An 18,492-nucleotide genomic window follows, 5' to 3' on the forward strand; every position below is an offset into this window, starting at 1 on the left:
GAAGGTCTTGTGTTGTACACTCTACCAAGAGCCTCTGGATACTTGTGGTTGATGTGCTGATGGGAAAGCTGCACATGAATATTTTTATTAATTCAGAAGAATTCTTCTATAGCCCTCATGAGTCACTATCATTTATTTTTTGCTTCTGTGGTTTTAGGCTCTGAAACTTATTGAAGGCTTAACTTTCTGATGCAGCACGAATTTACCGTAATACTTGTACTTAATTGCTATTAATTGTTATTTGCAGAGACTGCACTGGGTTTAGTTTGCATGGTTCACATGAACTTGCACAAATTCAAATAAAATCATCTGCACAGGGTGACACAACAGTTGATCATGGGAGCCACTCTTCACTGTGACATTCTGGAAGACAGCTGCAGCTTCAACCTTTCCTAAGTCCAGCAGGAAGGGCTTGGTCACATTTTCAGGCTCAGATCTGCTATTTCATTGCTGTTACTTAGCACAAAACTTATATAGTAAAGACCTTGCACTTTTACACAGCAAGCACACTCTGCAGTTACACATCCTCAAATAATTCTACCATAAAGACTCTTGTTAATGGGGAAGTTAGATTTTTCCCAGTATTTTGCAATAAATTGGCATAATTTAAAGAGAAGTTAAGTCAGTATGTTTGTTCACCATTATAATAACCCATCTGTCCTTTACATCTTCCTCTCCTAACTTAGCTGTGATATTCCTTGTGGGTTTAGGCCTGCCCTTTCAGATCTGGAATGATAATTGTATTTGAGAAACAACAGTACTCAATGGTTGGTTTGACACAGAAATTTCTCAGTTTTCATGGACAGATGAAATGTTTGTTGATTGTGTCCTATAGAATGTTTCAGAGTACTGACAATGTCCGTATCAATTCTTCATACACAAGACAGCAATTCAATTTCTTAAAAATCAACCCTCTGCATTCCTGCAGAAGGCTGGTTGAAAGTGACTCTTGCCTGAGAAATATTAGTTAAATATCTTTTAGATATAAAGTTGTCTGAGAATGATCATGCATATGTCAGCAGAAAATGGACAGTTAAGGATGTTTGAAATTGACCCTCTGGTGATGCTTTTTAGAATTTACTAAATATTTCCAAGGAGTAGTCTTAAGATGTATTTCAGCTCTGTGGTTCTGTTTCCAGCTCAGCCTTACCTCATCCAATCTGGGCAGTTTATGGACAGGTTATAACAAGTATAGTACTCTTCACTTTCCCAGTGCACATACACCCCCGCACTTACATTGTGCCTACACCTAAATTACTCTGTTACTAAACTACTCACATAGATGCTGCAGGTGGATTTGGGTTTAGGTCATTAACCATTGTCCTTTATGACTGGCTTTTTTTTTCAGTTAGGTACACATATTTTCTGAATTTGCTGTCTCAAGCTGAACTTTTGAAGCTCTGGTCATTGTGGTCACACAAAGAAAAAAGACTGTTTTCACACTCAGCTCTATTCTTGCTTGATCCTCCTGTCCTGTCCACTTCCTGCCTAAGTGTTCTTCAGTCCCTCTTTCTTCTGCACTTACCACCATTCCTCTCCTACTTCTGATCCACCTTGGGTATCCTCACTGGCAAATCTGTTGCCTGAACGGCAAACTGCGTGGTTTTGATTTCTGAGTCTCTTTGTCTTTCTGCATCTTCTTCCTTCTCTTCACACTTCTTCCTTCCTTATCTTACTTCAGTTGTTTCTTCTTAGGCAGGCTATGAAGTAAAGAAAAACCAAACTGTCTTACAACCAGACTTGCTTGTAATCATGGAACCTCAGCCTGGGGAGAGGACAGTAGGGTAAGCAGTTTCTCTTGGGTAAAATTGGTAGCATGACCTTTTCTGTAGTCCTGTGGAGGAAGAACAAATTCCACAAGTACAATAAGAATAGGAGGCAATATAGAAAGGACAGGAGGGGAAAGAGTTGTCAGCTGGTCTGCCACCTTTAAAAGGGTGATGCAAACAAAATTAAGCTAGCAACAACAAATACATTTTCTGGTATAAAGGGAATAAAGCACTAGGATAAATGATCCCAGAATGAAACCAATGGGTTTCAATTTATTTCTTGATGTGTCTATCGTGGGAAATCAGAGAAGGGAACAGAGGGCTGTCTGGCTGCAGATAAGCAAGCTGAAAAACATGCCATCGCTATTCTTTAATCTATACATTAAATAATCTCTGCTGACTTCTAGTCTACTTCAGTACACCTATGGCTAAACAGGTTATTAAACTTCTACAGATCTTCATACAGACATTATCCAGGGGGATCCAGTACAGCAGCCAATACCTTGCACCAGTGAAACGTGTTTTCCCAGAGCATGAGATTAAGAAACTGCCTTTGTGATTTTAAGGGGTTTTCTGTGACTGAAAACCAGGACTGCAGTTCTCCTTTTTGCTTTATGCTATGGCACAAAATACCTGCTTTTACAAATGGTTTGAGCCTCCCTATATCATCAATGTACTCTTTAAATATACATCAGTCCACAAAACAAGTTGCTATTGAAAAGGAAAATATGGATAATATTTCTTAGGGAATTCAACATAATCTGTTCAAGGTTATGTTCCTTTTTATAAGAAATTACATACTGTTTTAGTCTTCTGTCAAAGTTGAACAGCAGTAGAAGCGGAAAACCATCTCACAGCGAATGCACAATTCAAAAGAGTAAAGGAAGTTATTTTTCACAGTGATGCTTTTTTCATAAAAAATCCTTCAGAGAGTAAATAACAACACAATCTGTCATATAGCTACTCAAATAAATCTGTTCTCTGAAAACAAGATTTACAGTTTCAGACAGCAGAAACGGACTAAAAATGGGTAAATTATATCCACATGACAGACAGATATCAGTGTACTGCTGTAGTTATTGAAAAGGTAATGTCCAAAATACTAAATAAATCCATGGTCATCCTTTTGCCAACTCTTTCCCCTCATTGTTAATTCTAAACTAGCTGATAAGGAAGCATCTGATTTTGTAAGCCAGAGACCAAATAGTAACAAGGAGGTGTCACTTTGCTTTTAAACCAAGAAATTTCTTGAACAGTGGCCAAAGTGCACAGTTCTGTCACATTTGGTTATGTCTCCCATGCCAGATGCTGATGGCCTGCTGTCACACTATTCACTAATAGTATCTGAGATACTACTGCACTTCTAGTGTGTCTCTTCCATTGAAGACTGACTTTGGCTACTCACAGAGTGTGACGAGCTTCTATTTTTCCAGATTCTAGTTACTTCTTTCTAAAACACATTTCTACCCACCAGACCCTGCCTGCTGTTTCATAGATGTGCCATATACAGGATAACTAACCCAGTTCTGCTGAGAACAAGATTACATGATTTGGATGTCTCATGTGCATGTGCACTGGGGTCAGGGATGGAAGGACTGGTTGAGACTGCATTTTGGATCAAACTCCTCCATTAGATGAGCCACAATTATCATTCAAAACAACTTGAAAGCCTGTGGGAGATCATTCACACTTTTTAGTTTCTTGTAGTCATCCTTGAAATTAAGAGTAAAGATTTACCCCGTGGTCTACAGGTTTGGCCCATTTCTGCACCTCTGCCCACTACAGATGCTCAGCTCATTTCCTAATGGGATTTGTAATAAATGAACAGTCTTCCTGAATGTTAATTAAGTTGTTTACATTATAGTTAATGAATAGCGAGGACTGAGCCACTTGCTATTTTCCATCCTGATAAATCATCTTCTGAGTATCTTTTGGTGATAGCTTCCCCCATCATCTTAAGCATATTCTAGTCTTTATGAGTCCTTTTACCTTGGTGGCATTATCTGAGCTCCAGTAGCACACCAAATAATGCAATTAGCCTCTCTCATCTGTGGTATCTTTTCACAGTCTGTTTCCTACAACCTTAAATTTGCTGTGCCGAAATCATTACTGGAGTCTAGACATAATGTGCTTGCTGCTTAGAGGGAAAGAAAAAGACAACCAAGTATTCTCATGGCAGTGGAAATCTCACTTGAGCTATCAAATTCTTGTTTTGCTTTGTTTTGCCTTTTTATACACAGGAGAAATGTCAACACAAGAGACAATTTCTTAAGCACGTGCACCCTGAGACTTACATTTTCAGAATTAATCCCAGGGGAAAGAAAAGAATGATAATTAAAAGCAAGTATTTGAAAGTCAGCTGGGCACCTTAAGCTGAGATTCTGGTGCACCATTAGGGGGCCATCTGAATATAAGATCTTAAGAATGAAGCCTTTAGAAAGACTTGGAAGTTTTATTCAGCCGAGACAGACTTGCTAAGGGATAAGTAAGAATTCTTTGCAATTTTCTCATGGGTCCTGCAGAAACCTAGGAACAATTTCATACAATAGGAAATGCAGGTCCACTGCACCTTAGTGTTTGCCAGTGGGTGGTTAAAAACCATAATGTGCACATTGTGCCAAGGCTGTAATTAAAGAGGTATCAACTATTTTTCAATATAGAAAACTTTGTCTTCTTACTGCAAGAAAAAATCGTTGCTCAGGAATGCCAGACAGTCATAATTTCATGCCTATAAATCATATGTTTGTAAGCTTTGTAAGCAGTTTTACTGAAATTTTACTTCATAAAAAATCACACTAGCAGCACCATGCGTTTCATTATTACTATGAGGGGGAGTTGCAGAAGCATCCTCCTCATTGTTCAGCTATCTCCCCCTGGGGGAGAGCAATAATTACCATGTTTTGAAAAACAGCTGACAGTATCATAAGGAATTTCAATATTAACTCAAAAAGTGGACATTCTGTGCTTGATATAAGGCAACATGCAATGCAAAAAATTAGAGGATAACTTAGAGGATGCATTGATAACACTGTGCCTTTTCTTAAACAGCTTTTAACCTGATTTTTTAATACAGTGACACAGAATTGTAGTCAAAGTGTCTTTGTACATCATTTTGTGTGCAAGCAATAACAGCGACTTCTAATTCTGTATAAAGCTGCCAGCACAAACACCTGTTCCCTTGCACAATCTCTGTTGAAGCTGATCTAAAGCTCACACAGTTTTTTCCTCAGCTAAGCACAAGTCTCTCAGAAGGCTGCAGCCAAAGGCTGAGAAGGTTCCCGTGGGCTTGTGCAAAGCAGCAAGATGAAAAACAAAGTGGAAAATGCAGAGCACCACATGAATGCACGAGTATACAAGGTCAGAGACTAAGAAGAAAAGGACCCCTAGGCAGCAGTAGTAATTCACAGCTGAATATAAACAGTGTCATGATATCACAAAGAATGCAAACATCATACTGGGACACATATGAAAAAATTATTCTGTTCTACTCAGTACTGCCAGAATTCTCAGCTGAAGTACAATGTCCCCTTAAGGTACCAGAGTTCAAGAAAGATGTGATATAACTACAAATAGTTCAGGCAACAGCATCGAGAATGATCAAAGCTCAAAAAAAATAAGATTCAGAAAAATGTTCCCACACCTACCTACCTATGAGGCAGATAATAGGCATACAGCAACACTGCCAAGGATAAGAGGGATATGGCCACAAACAGGAATGACCTGAAGGAAACAGAAATAAAGAATTCTTTATCTGTACAAATTTCTCCCTTTCTGTATATAATAAACAATATAACTGAGGGAAGGTAGTAAAAAAATCAAAAAAGAAAAATAAAACAAACAAATAAAACCCCCAAAACAAAAACAAAAACCCCAAACAAAAAACCCCATCACTAAAATTAACACATTCCTCTGTGCCATCTGTAGCCAGTCTATAATTTTACCCCATCTCAGGATATGCAGTGCTGCATTCACAGCTCCCACATTCACTCATTTAGGCAAGAATGACACCTTTGCTATTCTTTTCCAAACAAAATTTACCCTCCTTATTTCCCAGTGACTCAAAGAAACACTGGAGCCTCCAAATTCAGAAGAAAATTGCAAAGCATAAACTTTAGCATCTTCTTTCTTAAAGGAACAAAATTTGTGCTATCATGCTGGCCATCTGCCAGGGAGCTGTCCCAGAAACTTTCTATCTTCCTTGCCAGTTTCACTGTAATTTAGGATGAAAAAAATATATTAAAAAAAAAAAAAAGTTTGTACAAGGCAGGCATTCAACAGGCAGACTCTAGGCTGCCAGTCAGCATGTGCAGACTTCTAGATCTGTTTGCAAGGGTGCTGGGAACATGCAGCAGAGGCAGGGCCACTAGGGGAAAAGAGAAGGGCTGAGACCCAAAGACCAAACCCAAAGGAAAACTGGCTTCCTTATTTTGGTGCTGATTAAGTGACTTATTTTACTTTCTAAACTTAAAATTTTTAATTAATCTTCATGTTTTTGGAGGGAGAAGGGTGCAGACAAACATTTACCATTTCTTAAATACTTTGTAGGACACCACTATTTTCTATCTTTACAGAAGATATACCATTGGATTCAGTGGTACCTGTCCACAGACAGGATTGCAGCTTTATGTTGCACCTGAAGGATGCTGCTTGGGAGAGCAGAATGCCTGTTAATATGACATATGAGCCTACCCAGGAAGTCCCTAGAGCACCCCATTAGTGACCAAAGCAGCTCATACCACATGCCACACATACTGCAACTCTGTCTAGCTCAGGGAAATCTTTTCCAGTGTGGATTTGAGTGCAGAGGGCAGATGAGCACTGCAGGTTGCTCCAGCCAGAGTGAGTGCGAGGGAAGATACAAGAGAGGGAGCACAGTCAAGTCACTTCTCCACCAGTTCCCTTGGCACCTACCTCTGTGTCTCCACAGCAATGCTGGGCATAGGAGCTGGCAAGGTATGGCAAAGCAGGGTCACCCCAGTACTCACTCTATAGGAAGATAGATGAAATTTTGAGAACTATTGATCCTGTCATCTGAACATATACACATACACATTATACCTAAATCAATAAAAATTGGAGTCTCTCTTGGATTTTCTGTAAGCCTTGGAGCTAGATTAGAAATCCAGCTCCTTCCTTTTCTGTCACATGTGGCACTTCCCAAGATCCAGATAGTTCCCCCACTCCAAGTGTATCCTGAAGACAAGGTCCCTACAGGGATCCTCAGGAAGCAGAGCAGTCAGAATTAAAAAGTGACTTCTTTGGCTGAATCCCCCAGCTGTGTGCATCAATGTCTATGCTTACACAGGCAGATGAGTTATTTCACGCATATGCTGTGACCTGGAAGTCAAAGAAGCACAGGCAAAGGGACAGGGAGAAACCTCTATTCCAAACACCAGGATCCAGGACAGTGATATTTCACTGGACTAGTAGACAGCTGGGCTCACAGCTGAGTGTGCCAGTTTGGAGCAGACATCAGAGCAGAGCAGCATTCCTACTGTGCAACTGTTTGCACAGTTTAGACCAGTTTAGACCATGAATGCTAAAGCAACTAGGATCACATGATCAGGAAGCAAAGGTACATCTACTTAAAAGAAAACTTGTTTCAACATCTCTTTGACACTGGCCTCAATGCCTGAGCAGTGTAACACATCTGCTCACCACCTAAACACAGGTGTGCACGGCAGAAAGTGATGTGGCTGGAGAACTGATCTGTGCACAAGAAAGGAGCAAATTAAGGAAGGCAGTGGTTAAAGAAGCCTCTTCAAAGGTACCACTTCTTTAATTTTTGCTCTGGATCATGTTTTTTCCTCCAAACTTTCATTACAAATAGTAAAAACATAGTCATCTGGCTTTTGTTTTGACCCTATCTATGCAGGATATTCCAGATTCTGTACAATCGGCTTCAGCAAATAAGATGTGAGTGAGTCACTTTAAAATTGGTCTCTATATTTTCTGACTCACAGCAGTTTTGTATTTCAAAATTTGAAGTTGTTTTGGCACTGTCAGCTAGCTTAAATAACACAGCAAATTCCTTAGCTGCAGTGTTCTCACTCATTTTCTACAGAAGCTTAGGCAATACTGAAGATCTACCCAGGGACTTTTTACTGACTTTTGCTATTTGTCACTATGTCCAGATGACCTGAGCAATGTCTTCATTTTAAGTTCAATAATGCATTAATAACACCTACAAAACATAAGATTTATGAAGGTCTTGGCCTTAACATCTGACAATAATAAGGATGTGAACAAATATTTACATACACACACATCAGTATATTCTCAATTGCAATTTAGAGGACTTGCTTTGTGGTAGAAATCTTGAAATGTCACCTTTGTCTTTTTTTGCTCTATTTTCCATGATTTTATTAAGACTGAATGATCAAGACCAAGACTCCTGGCCATACCCAAAGGAAAATGAAATGCAACCCTGAAGAAGGGCATGAGAAGTCATTTCAGCCTATTTTGATTAGCTAAAAAAAAAATAAAAATCTGTCACCACTGTTTACCAGTCAGAAGGCTCCTGTATCATTTTCTGGTTTTCAGTAACTAAGAGAGCCCAAGTTGCCTCCCAAGGTCCTTGAAGTACATCCCAATGAGACTGCCTTTCCTGGCAATGTTCTGCTTGGCAGGTGGGTAAAAAGAGAAGCATTTCAGTGACTCAGACCATGGAGTGATGCCTCCACAACCAACAGAGAGTCAGGCATGAAGCAATCTTCATATGGAAAAAATTTGAATCACTGATTCAGGGGTTGCTAATTGGGGATCTGAGACTCAGAGGGGCCTAACACTATCATTTTCTTCATTCTTGTGTTGTGGACTCATAATAATAGGTTAATTATGGGTTTAATTTTGGAAATAGAGATTATTGTTCTTCAACACACAGACCAGACATATAATGATTTCTTTGTTGCAAGTCTGGCAGAACACAATGCTTCTTGTTTATAACAGCAACTGGACAATTTATTTGCATGCAGGAGATAGTTTGTTCCACTGGATACCCTTTAGCCTTTACTTTTCCATTGTTCAGAAATAACACAGCATACTAAAATTACAATAATACTACAATAAGCCTTCAATTATTGGGCAAACAAATTTAATTAAACAAGAGCATGACTCATACACAGCTGCAATTACCTGTAATGTTATGGATACTGGCAGTCAACAATACTGTCTTTCACTGCATCATCAGAAATTACATACCCTAATTTAAATATGCTCAGCTATCAGCAAGACTCCCATTGTTAAATAATATTATGGTAATTATTCTATTATGGCATTACTCCAACTTACTACCAACCACAGCACAGTGGAACGATGAAAACTTTGGTGTCCCTTGTATATGTTGTCTCTTCCAGCACATAGCTGGAAGTTCTCTGTGTATCTCATTATATATTGAAAAGAACACAAGTATAAGCTCATGGGATGCAATTCTTAAGCATCTACTGTCAGGGCACAAAAGCCTTTGCAGCCTTGATCAGTGCAGCAGCCATCAGGCCTGCTAGCAACAGCCTCTCTTTTGCTCAGAGCTGTCCTTATGACCTTTGGCTAGCACATGCATGCTTGGGCACTGACAAGCATAATCCCCAGCAAGACAGAGCCGTTTCAGGTGCAGGAGACAGTGACTTACTGGAGTGCAACCCATTGCAAATCAGCCTCTCTGCATGATCTCTCTGTTTCAGTGCTGAGGTAAAGGATGAGGTTCAATCTGAGATGAACATGTGAAACTGTTTCTGTGGAGGTGACTGCACAAATTAGGTGTCCAAAGTTCTTTATTTGTCAACAGAGAATTGGTGAATATAGTAGTGGGGCCTGAAGGGTAATGCAGTTGCCCAAAGGTAGGAGTACATTCCCTGTCAAGCCTATAACGACTTCCAAACAGAACTTCAAAAAGGGGATGTGTCTCCTGTGAGGCTTGTGTCATATAGGCAGTGAAGTATGGCTCTCACCAACCCTCTGAACCACTTTAGGGTAAGTTGAATTGATATAGTGACTCTTCCAGCTGCACTGCTTAGGAGCTAAGTGCAACTCCCTGAATATCTCATGGATTGCCATCCGAGATGCCCTGGGACAGCCTGCCTGGAGTTCAGTTACCACTGCAGAGAGGCATGAATATTCCAAAGGCCCCGTGTCTGTCCAATATGGGCTTTCATTTTTTCCAGAGAGATCTTGACTGCCACTGCGTCTTAGCTGAGTGACCAGTCAAAGAATGTTCCTTTATAAATTCTTGTTCTGTGTAAAGCTGCAGGTTCTCTCACACCCTTATTTTAGTTACAAAAGCTTTCTAGCCCATTGCTGGAGATAATGAAAAAATAAAGCCATAGAATCTGGGCTCCTAGAGAAGATTCAGCCTGTCAAAGAGGAATGATGACATATACCACATACTTCACTGAAGAACAAAGCCTGATGATATCAGAGACTAGAACTATAGCACAAATAATCATATAACTGCTAACCTTTTCAGCAGACATATCTAGCTTCTGCACTTACCTAGCAATCCCTAACTGTCCACCACACTTGTCCAGATATCCTAAGCCCCAAAATATTCCTTTGCAAAGCTCACAAAGCTTTCTGCCTCTCCTGCAAAGTTCTGCACTTTGTCCCTCCCAATGCCATTTTTCAGCAAACTAGAAACAGAGGTGGGAGTAATGAGGTGTAGTAAGCTAGATGGTGCAAATAATTGCTCCATCAACACAATTAGCTGATATTACATCAAGCTGAAGAAAACCCACCAGCACTAATTTTCCTGAACCTACAGAGAATATCTACTTTGCTGAGCCAGAGCATCACAGAAATTTGCCGTGGAACATAAAGCATGATGCATCCTCAACTGTATATGTGAGGATGTATACAACAGCAGATATTCATTATAAGTCAATAGATTTCACACCATGGAAAAGCAAACAGAAGTACAGGTCCATTCATCATTTCTCTCAAACTAATCTCACTATGCCTCCTACAAAATGTACTGCTTAATCTTTGAAATCTATAGACTTGCAGAGTCTGTAATAGGAATCAGAAGTAAATTCATTCATTTATTTGTTCATTCATTCCTTTAATCATTCCTTCATTCATTCATATCTGATCACCATTTCTACCCTTACTGCTCATTCTTTAAACCATTACCATCTGATCCAGCCTTGTTTCACTCTCCAGTTGTGCTGGAGTCTTGGATGAAATCACACAAATGAATCTGTGGCTGGTGTAATCTAGCGTCACTTCACTGGAACTCAAGGAGTTATATGCTCTTACAACAGCAATGAATTTAATCTGGGATCAGTGGAATAACATAGTTCCAGCATTCTGCTCAAAATGAATAATGGGGGCAGCTTTGAGCCCACAGGCAAATTATTTATTGCTGATAGGGCAGTTAAATGCCTCCCTGACATCCGATCCCATCAGATCTCGGAAGCTCAGCAGGGTCAGCCCCGGATTAGTACTTGGATGGGAGACCTCCTGGGAAATGCCGGGTGCTGTAGGTTCTAGTCCCGAGGACTTCACTGTCACTGTCCAAGCTCGCTCGGCCGTGGCAGATGAACCTCAGGACTTAAATGGTGGGGTCAGTTCTGCGCACGCTGAGCCTCACCTAAAATCCACTGCGCAGGCTGGAAGGGCACACCCACGTGGGGACAGCCCTTCCCAAATCTTCATTCGCGAAGCCGAGCCCACACATTTATTGCTGATGTAAGTAGCTGAAAGTCCGCTAAACTCCATGGAATGGTACTGAGCTCTACTGGCTGTGAATGTGTCCCTTTGGCATTAAGCAATACACAGCTAAAGTCATTGATTCTCAATGGTGACACAAAATGGAAACATGCAAAGTGAGATTTTTCAGACCTTGTTTCAAAATTAATGGAAATTGTACAGCCATTTCCTTTACCTGAATTTAAAGGAGTCTAACACAAACTCCTTGGAGAGAGGACAACAATGAAGAAAATGATAATCATACGCTTGAATGAATTAACTGAAATCAGTGAAACTAATTCTAGAGTAAAGAACTACCCAGCAAGAAAAATGGCCAGAACTGAGCCCAAAGTAACATCCTACTCAAAACAGGAAGGGTGGTGAACTGAAACTCCTCATCTGTTTCTGATATGAGTGCTTCATTGGCTTTTATCAGCACTGCTGGAAATCAAGAACACCTTACTGCATTGTTTTTTCCCCCAGCTTTCAATGCTCCAACAATTAGAACACTTCTAGAAATACAGCTCATATGAGGACTTCAAATGAAATAACAAAGTGTCTGATCTATTTACCTTAGCCCTTTGAAAGAACACACACTCCCGAAAATTAATAATGCATTAATATATCAGAGATTTTTCAAGATTGTAAAATGGACCTAAACCACAAACAAACTCCAAACTATTACAGATATACCAAGAGACCTAATACACACAACAAACCCTGAAATAGCACACAAATTCCAGTGAGACCAGTAATTATTAACTGGTGCACATAAAGGCTAAGGCTAAGTCATTCCCAGGGTAGCATCACCACAAAAAGAAGTAATTAATTTCTTCTTGAGATCTTATCGATCAAACTAAAGAGGAAAAAAATAGTAAAGGAAATCCAAACGGATATAACCTCATGCATACATAATACATGTGATAATGTATTGTATACATTAAATGGTAAGTAACCACAACTGCTTTCCTCAGAGTCCCCTGATGACACTTAGGAACATGGAGAGGATTATGGTGTCAGCAGAATACTATCATTTTGTAGTTTCCATCTTCAAAGGATTGCAACTAATGAATCCTCACAAGACCCCTGTGAAACAGGTCAGTATTATAGTCCATCTCACAGGTAGTTAAATTGACTACTGATTTTGCTGGTTTGGAATCTCAGGGGCACTGTAATCCTCTTGTGAACTTCCTTTCTTGCCTTCCATTTTCCTTTGACTGCTTTCTTCGTTTGGGTCCAGAGAGGGAATATAGTATTGCTGTAGCTAATTTTTGTCATCCTGTGAAATCCACAGAACTGATGTGCACTCAATCAGAACAATTAGGACTAATAGAGCTAACAGAATGAGCAGGAAATGTCCAAAGTTAAGGGATTAAACACAGAAGGAAAGGGCACTGCACTCTAGGCTGCAGAAAAAGCACCCCTTCTCTCCACAGATTTCAAGTCATTTGTCTTCTACTGGAGCACTTCTTCCTGATAAATGGTGCTAGCAGGGCAGCCTGCTTATGCCATTTCCAAACCAGTCTGGCAGCAAACTCAACCAGGATGTAGATCTGTCTCTCTCTTTGCCCCAGAGAAGATCTACACAGGGGTTAACTTCACTCTCATGTTTTCAAAGCATACAAGAGACCAAGGGAATGCAGACTGCACAAACCACCAAACAGCAAAATAGCCTCTCAAAAATGGACACTTAGAAAATTTTGGCCCTTATATGGAACAGGAGAACTAAGATTTAATTGTGGAATTTTGTCTATAACTTTTGTTCATGAGACCCTTTTCACACAAGTAAAGCCTAGAGGACAGAGTGATCTAGAGAAGTTTTAATTTTGAATTGGAAATTTCTGAACTACAATGCCATGGACTACTACAGCAACTGTATGAAAATAGGTCCATTTAAGTTGCTGAACTGTTTATCCAAATGGAACAGCCTAAAATGCTCTTAGTTCTTTTATAAAATACTAGCAAAACTGTCTCACTTCTTATCAAAATACTGGAGTGCTTGTTAGCCTGTATCTTACCTGTTAGAAGACTTCTGTGTTCCAAAGTTGCAGTGTTAGTGGGTCCTACCAAGAGCTCAGGCAAGGAAACTTTCTTGAGTCATGTCAGACTTTTAATGGATTCAGCAAAAAATATTTCTTAGTTGCTAAAATTCACATTTGCATTTTTATAATTTCTGGGAAAAATATTTATGGAGGTTTTTTAGACATCCTTCAGTCATTGTTTTATTCTTTTCTTATTTATTTCTTATTCTACTTATTTTAAAATATAATTGTCATATGAGGTGCTATTTTGATTGTGATATTGAAGCATTCAAAAATATTCTCAGAAAAAATAAAAATATGCCCTCTAGTGCAAAAGTAGGTGTTTGCATGACACCTATATGGTACTTCATATAGGTATAACTAAAAATACAAACCTAAACTTGAATTGGTTCTGGGTCCATAAGGACATTGACATCTAATCAAGCACTCACCAGCAGGAGGCTCAGAGTCTGATGCACAGAGTTTGAAGAGTTTCCTAACTTTCCAATAAAGCAAGAGTGTTTCCAAACATTTCAATATAGAGTTCCTCTTTTTAAAAATGTAATACTGAGTTAGAGGCCTAACTACAGTGCAGTTTCCCAGAAAACACAAGCACAGAACTGCTCAGCAAAGTTGTGCCACTGCTTGCAGTAGGACCGGGATTTTGGTACAACAAGCAGCAGTTTTAGTTACCAGGAACAGTTTTGCAGGCATTTCCTCTGTAAGCCAGGAGTCCAGTCAGTGCAATAGCTGGATCAGGAGAGACAGCAGTACCCATACTCTATCAAAATTTTTTTGAAGAGCTCAGCTTCCCCACAGTTACCATATACCATCTAGTGATATAACAGGAAATTGCAGTCTCTAATTCACCATTCTTTAAATGAAAGATGAGGATGGCAACAACATACTTTTTATATTTTGCTTTCCTTTCAGTAAAATAAAATACGGAATGAGTGCACTACCTCCTTCTCATGATTAACAGTTTTTCCATCTATCAAGAATATTGTGACTCCAGGTTGTTTTCAAGATTTCATTTCTGAAGATGCATGATTATACAAAAATTTCAGCTTCAATAAAGTTCAAATTAAGTCTACCTTATAATTACAGACCTACATTTTATATGCAGTTATATGTTATTGTTAAGTCCTATGCATGTAAAACTCAGGGCCAAATTTAAAAGAAATCCAAAATCTAACCTTGCAATTTTTGTAAACATCATGATTTGGAACACCCCAAATATTTTCTTTTCTAATACAAGGTTAGTATTCCTTGTTTATGGGGAGGAAGTTAAAGAGATTCTAGTGATGTTGACACTAAAACACAAGGTATGCTGTTGGGAAAAGAAGGCTTTAATCCTGGAAACTCTCTGCCTGGAAAATTAAATTATTTAAACACACTGTATTGTAATGCAGAAATTGTTTTGGGGTGGGATTTTTCTGCTTCTCTGCATCACCATATGGATGACTTCAATGCAACAGCAACATATACTGTGATATGATTCTGACAGCTGGGATAATGGAAAAAGTCAATGTTTACTTATTGGCAGAAGAAAATTTTACCTTGCCTGCCAAGTGGGGCAATAAAATAAATTTGTTTTGTATGCTGTGTGGAATTTTTTACTGCTACAAAATGAAAGGCAAACAATCAGGATCTCTCCTTGGGAGTTCACAGACAGAATGGGTACAGATCCAGCAAAAGTAACAGACTGAGGGAACTGAGAAAAAGTACTTGCCCTCACCTCCTCCCACTTCTCCTCAGCATCGTTCAGCCTCCTGTTTTTAAAGCAACCTGGGATTGTTGTTATGACTAACCAGCACAATCCTTACAAAGCTGTTAGATAACAGCATTTTTGGCAAAAGTTACTGCACATCTAGATTATGTGACGAAAATACAGCTATTACATGAGGTACATGTAATGAGTAGTTGCATTTCCATGTGCCATTTCAGCCCTTGACCAACACTCTGTTGTGAATCTACAAATAGTGACTGTAAGTCCGTTTAGCTCCAGTGCAGCTGGACTGTAAGTGTAGATTGCTGAAACAGATATGAACCTCCACAATTTACAAGTAGTCAAAACAAAAAACGACTTGCAAACCCAAGGAGGCTTTGGACTCCCATTGATCAACATACAGAATCACAGAATCACAGACTATTTTCAGTTGGAAGGGACCCACAAGGACCATCAAGTCCAACACTTAAGTCAATGGCCCACATAGGGGATTGAACCCATGACCTTGGCATTATTACAATCAAGTTTTAACCAACTGAGCTAACCTTTTGTACATCACCAGCACAACTGCAATAACTTTTCAAGGAACTTGAAGTGAGTGTCATTTTGTCTTCACTGACACCAACTTGGCCACTGCCCTTGCACTCTTGGCTTGGGTGCAGGGAGCCAGGACTGCCAGGTGCCAGGGACAGAGAGTGAGGGAGGCAGCATGATGCTGGCTGTGCGCTCCCTGAGGAGTCCTTGGCTGCCCAACTTGCTGTCAGGCCACTCCACACTGTAAACATATTTAAAACACTTGTAGCCCAAGAGACAACCTTGTGTCTTGGACTGTAAAAAACTATAAATCTCATTTGTAAAAAGAAATAATCTGGGAAAACTTGTGTATTTTAATCTTCAATGACTGTAAAAAATTTATCACTTGAATGAAAACAGTACTACAACATGCAGATCTCATGCTTTAGGACATCTTAGAGGAAAGGAATGCAGTGAGTGATAAGCAACAGGGATTCATGAAAGGAATATGCCACTGAAGCAAAATCTCTAGTTCCCTGCATGGGAGTCAAGGGTACACTTGCACTTAAGCAGCATGCTGCCAACTTTACACCTTCTCTGTTTGGTACAAAAGGGTTTGTTGAAGGTGCAGGAATGTGGAATGGGCCTGATATCACACGTCATTCACTCTTTTGCTGCTAGTGTAACTTGCAGCAGTTCTGAGGTTCTCCACACTTACTCCCCAAACTGCTTTGATATAAACTGACTCAAAACCACAGCAGAAGGAAACTTCTTTTTTCCTCTCTCAGCTGCACCAAATCCAGCAAGGATTGAGCTCTTGATGAATAAAACACATTGGCACATCTGCAAAGGTTTAAATAGTATCACATAGATTTGAAGAAGCAGAAAAAAAGCTTTATAAATAGAAACACTAATTATGGATTAATTCTCCATCATCAAAGCATCAGCAAAATATTAATGGTGGGACTGTAGACACTTAATGGAGGAAGTGGTATCTTTTATGAATTAATCTGGTGAATCTTTACTTTTCAATCCACTGTATTAATCAATAATTTATTGGCAAGCAAAAGACATAAATTCCACAGCAATGACATTGTAGACAACAATAAAAATAAACAAGGAGAAACACAGGGGAAAACAGAACTGTGAAGCAGGTAGGGGTATCAAAGATATAACTGAGGTGGCTTCAATTATAACAGACAGGTACAAAACCACTAAAAAGGATACTTAAATAATACCAATTCCGACTGAAATAAGAGCTGTTAATAAGGATTGATAATCATGTATGTAACATTTTAGAGGGACAATCTTACTAGAACTTAAGCAGATAAATTCTGATCCCCTTATTCCAATCTATTCAATTAGATACCTTCATGCTCATTATTTCTTTAGCCCAATGCATCTAATTCTTTGGTTACTAGCTTTGGCACTGTCTGATATTCCTTTAACTGCCATGCTTGCTCCATAACTCATGGAGTGTAAAATAAAATCTTTTGTTCACTAGCACATTTTCTCAGTTGATCTGCAGCTGCAGTGAAAGTCACAAACCTGTCCAAACACAGCCATGGACTTCTTTTTTACAAAGTACAGTCTTCCAAGGTGCTGCTTCTCTTACAAAGGTGCACACAGCGAGTGTAGCTTTGCTTGAACTCTTTAGATCCCTTAAGAGCACAAGCCTGTTTTCCTTTCTTAGGTCAGATTCTAACAGAAACCGACAGGAATTTGGCCTCAATAGCTTCCACAGGATCAAGGTGTAGTGCAGTAAAGGATTAAGGCTATTGTTGCTAAGCACGCACTGCCAGTAAGGGACTTTTCCTTTTCTATAACCTCTAGTCTGACTCAGCCTCACACAGACCTCTTTAAATAGCAGCTTGGGTTACTATGTGTTTGTCCTTGGATGCAAACAAGTCACATTTATTAAAATCAGAGCTAATTATGGGTAGGCTTTTCTAGACTTTCACAAAATAGTAAGTGGTTTAACCAAATGCGTTTCTTTTAGTATTCCTGATTACATTTAAAATCTAGCATTACTAAAATTTTCGTATTTTATGTTCTCTGATGCTTGTGATTTCTGGGTGTTCAAAAAGTGCAGCCAACAGTAACTGTAGGTCTAACAAGCCGTTGGCTAGATAGTCTGCACTTTTAATCATGTTGAAACATTTAGTTTTCCATTTATGTGCAAGTAGTACCTGGACACACATCCCCTCTCCTCCCATCTAAATGAATACCATTCCAGCCTAAATGATGTGTGGATTACTGTTTCCCATCCTGGTTTATTAAAACAATTAATACAGCAGACTTTTCAAATATTTCTGACAACAGCAGGTGGCACAAGACTCCTCCCTGCACACCATCTAAGGGAGCAGCTTAGCTTTGGGACAGTTCAATCCCCTGTGGTTACATGTGGGTCATGCCCAGGTCCGTCTCCACCTGTGGGAGGCCACCAAAGCATCAAAACCTCTACAGCCACCCAGACATGGCCAGGCAATGCACAGCAGCACAAGTCACTGGCCTGGTTAAGCTGGAAAGGGCAGCAGCTCTTCATGCCTCCTCTTGTATGCCCTCTCTTGCCTCATCAGTGGGAACAGGCGCAACTGCAACTGTCTTCACGTTCATCAATCATGGCAGAACTGTGCTAGTTTATCTGTCCCAGAGCTGCCACCAGCCACCTTAGCAATGAACCCCAAGAAGTGTGCATGTCTACTTTCTGAACAGAAATCTCCAGAGAATACACACACTGAGGTGCCCACCCCTTCCAGACCCTTTATCCCTGGAGGTG

The sequence above is a fragment of the Pithys albifrons genome, chromosome 2 (genome assembly GCF_047495875.1).
Source record: "Pithys albifrons albifrons isolate INPA30051 chromosome 2, PitAlb_v1, whole genome shotgun sequence".
Lineage (NCBI taxonomy): Eukaryota > Metazoa > Chordata > Aves > Passeriformes > Thamnophilidae > Pithys > Pithys albifrons.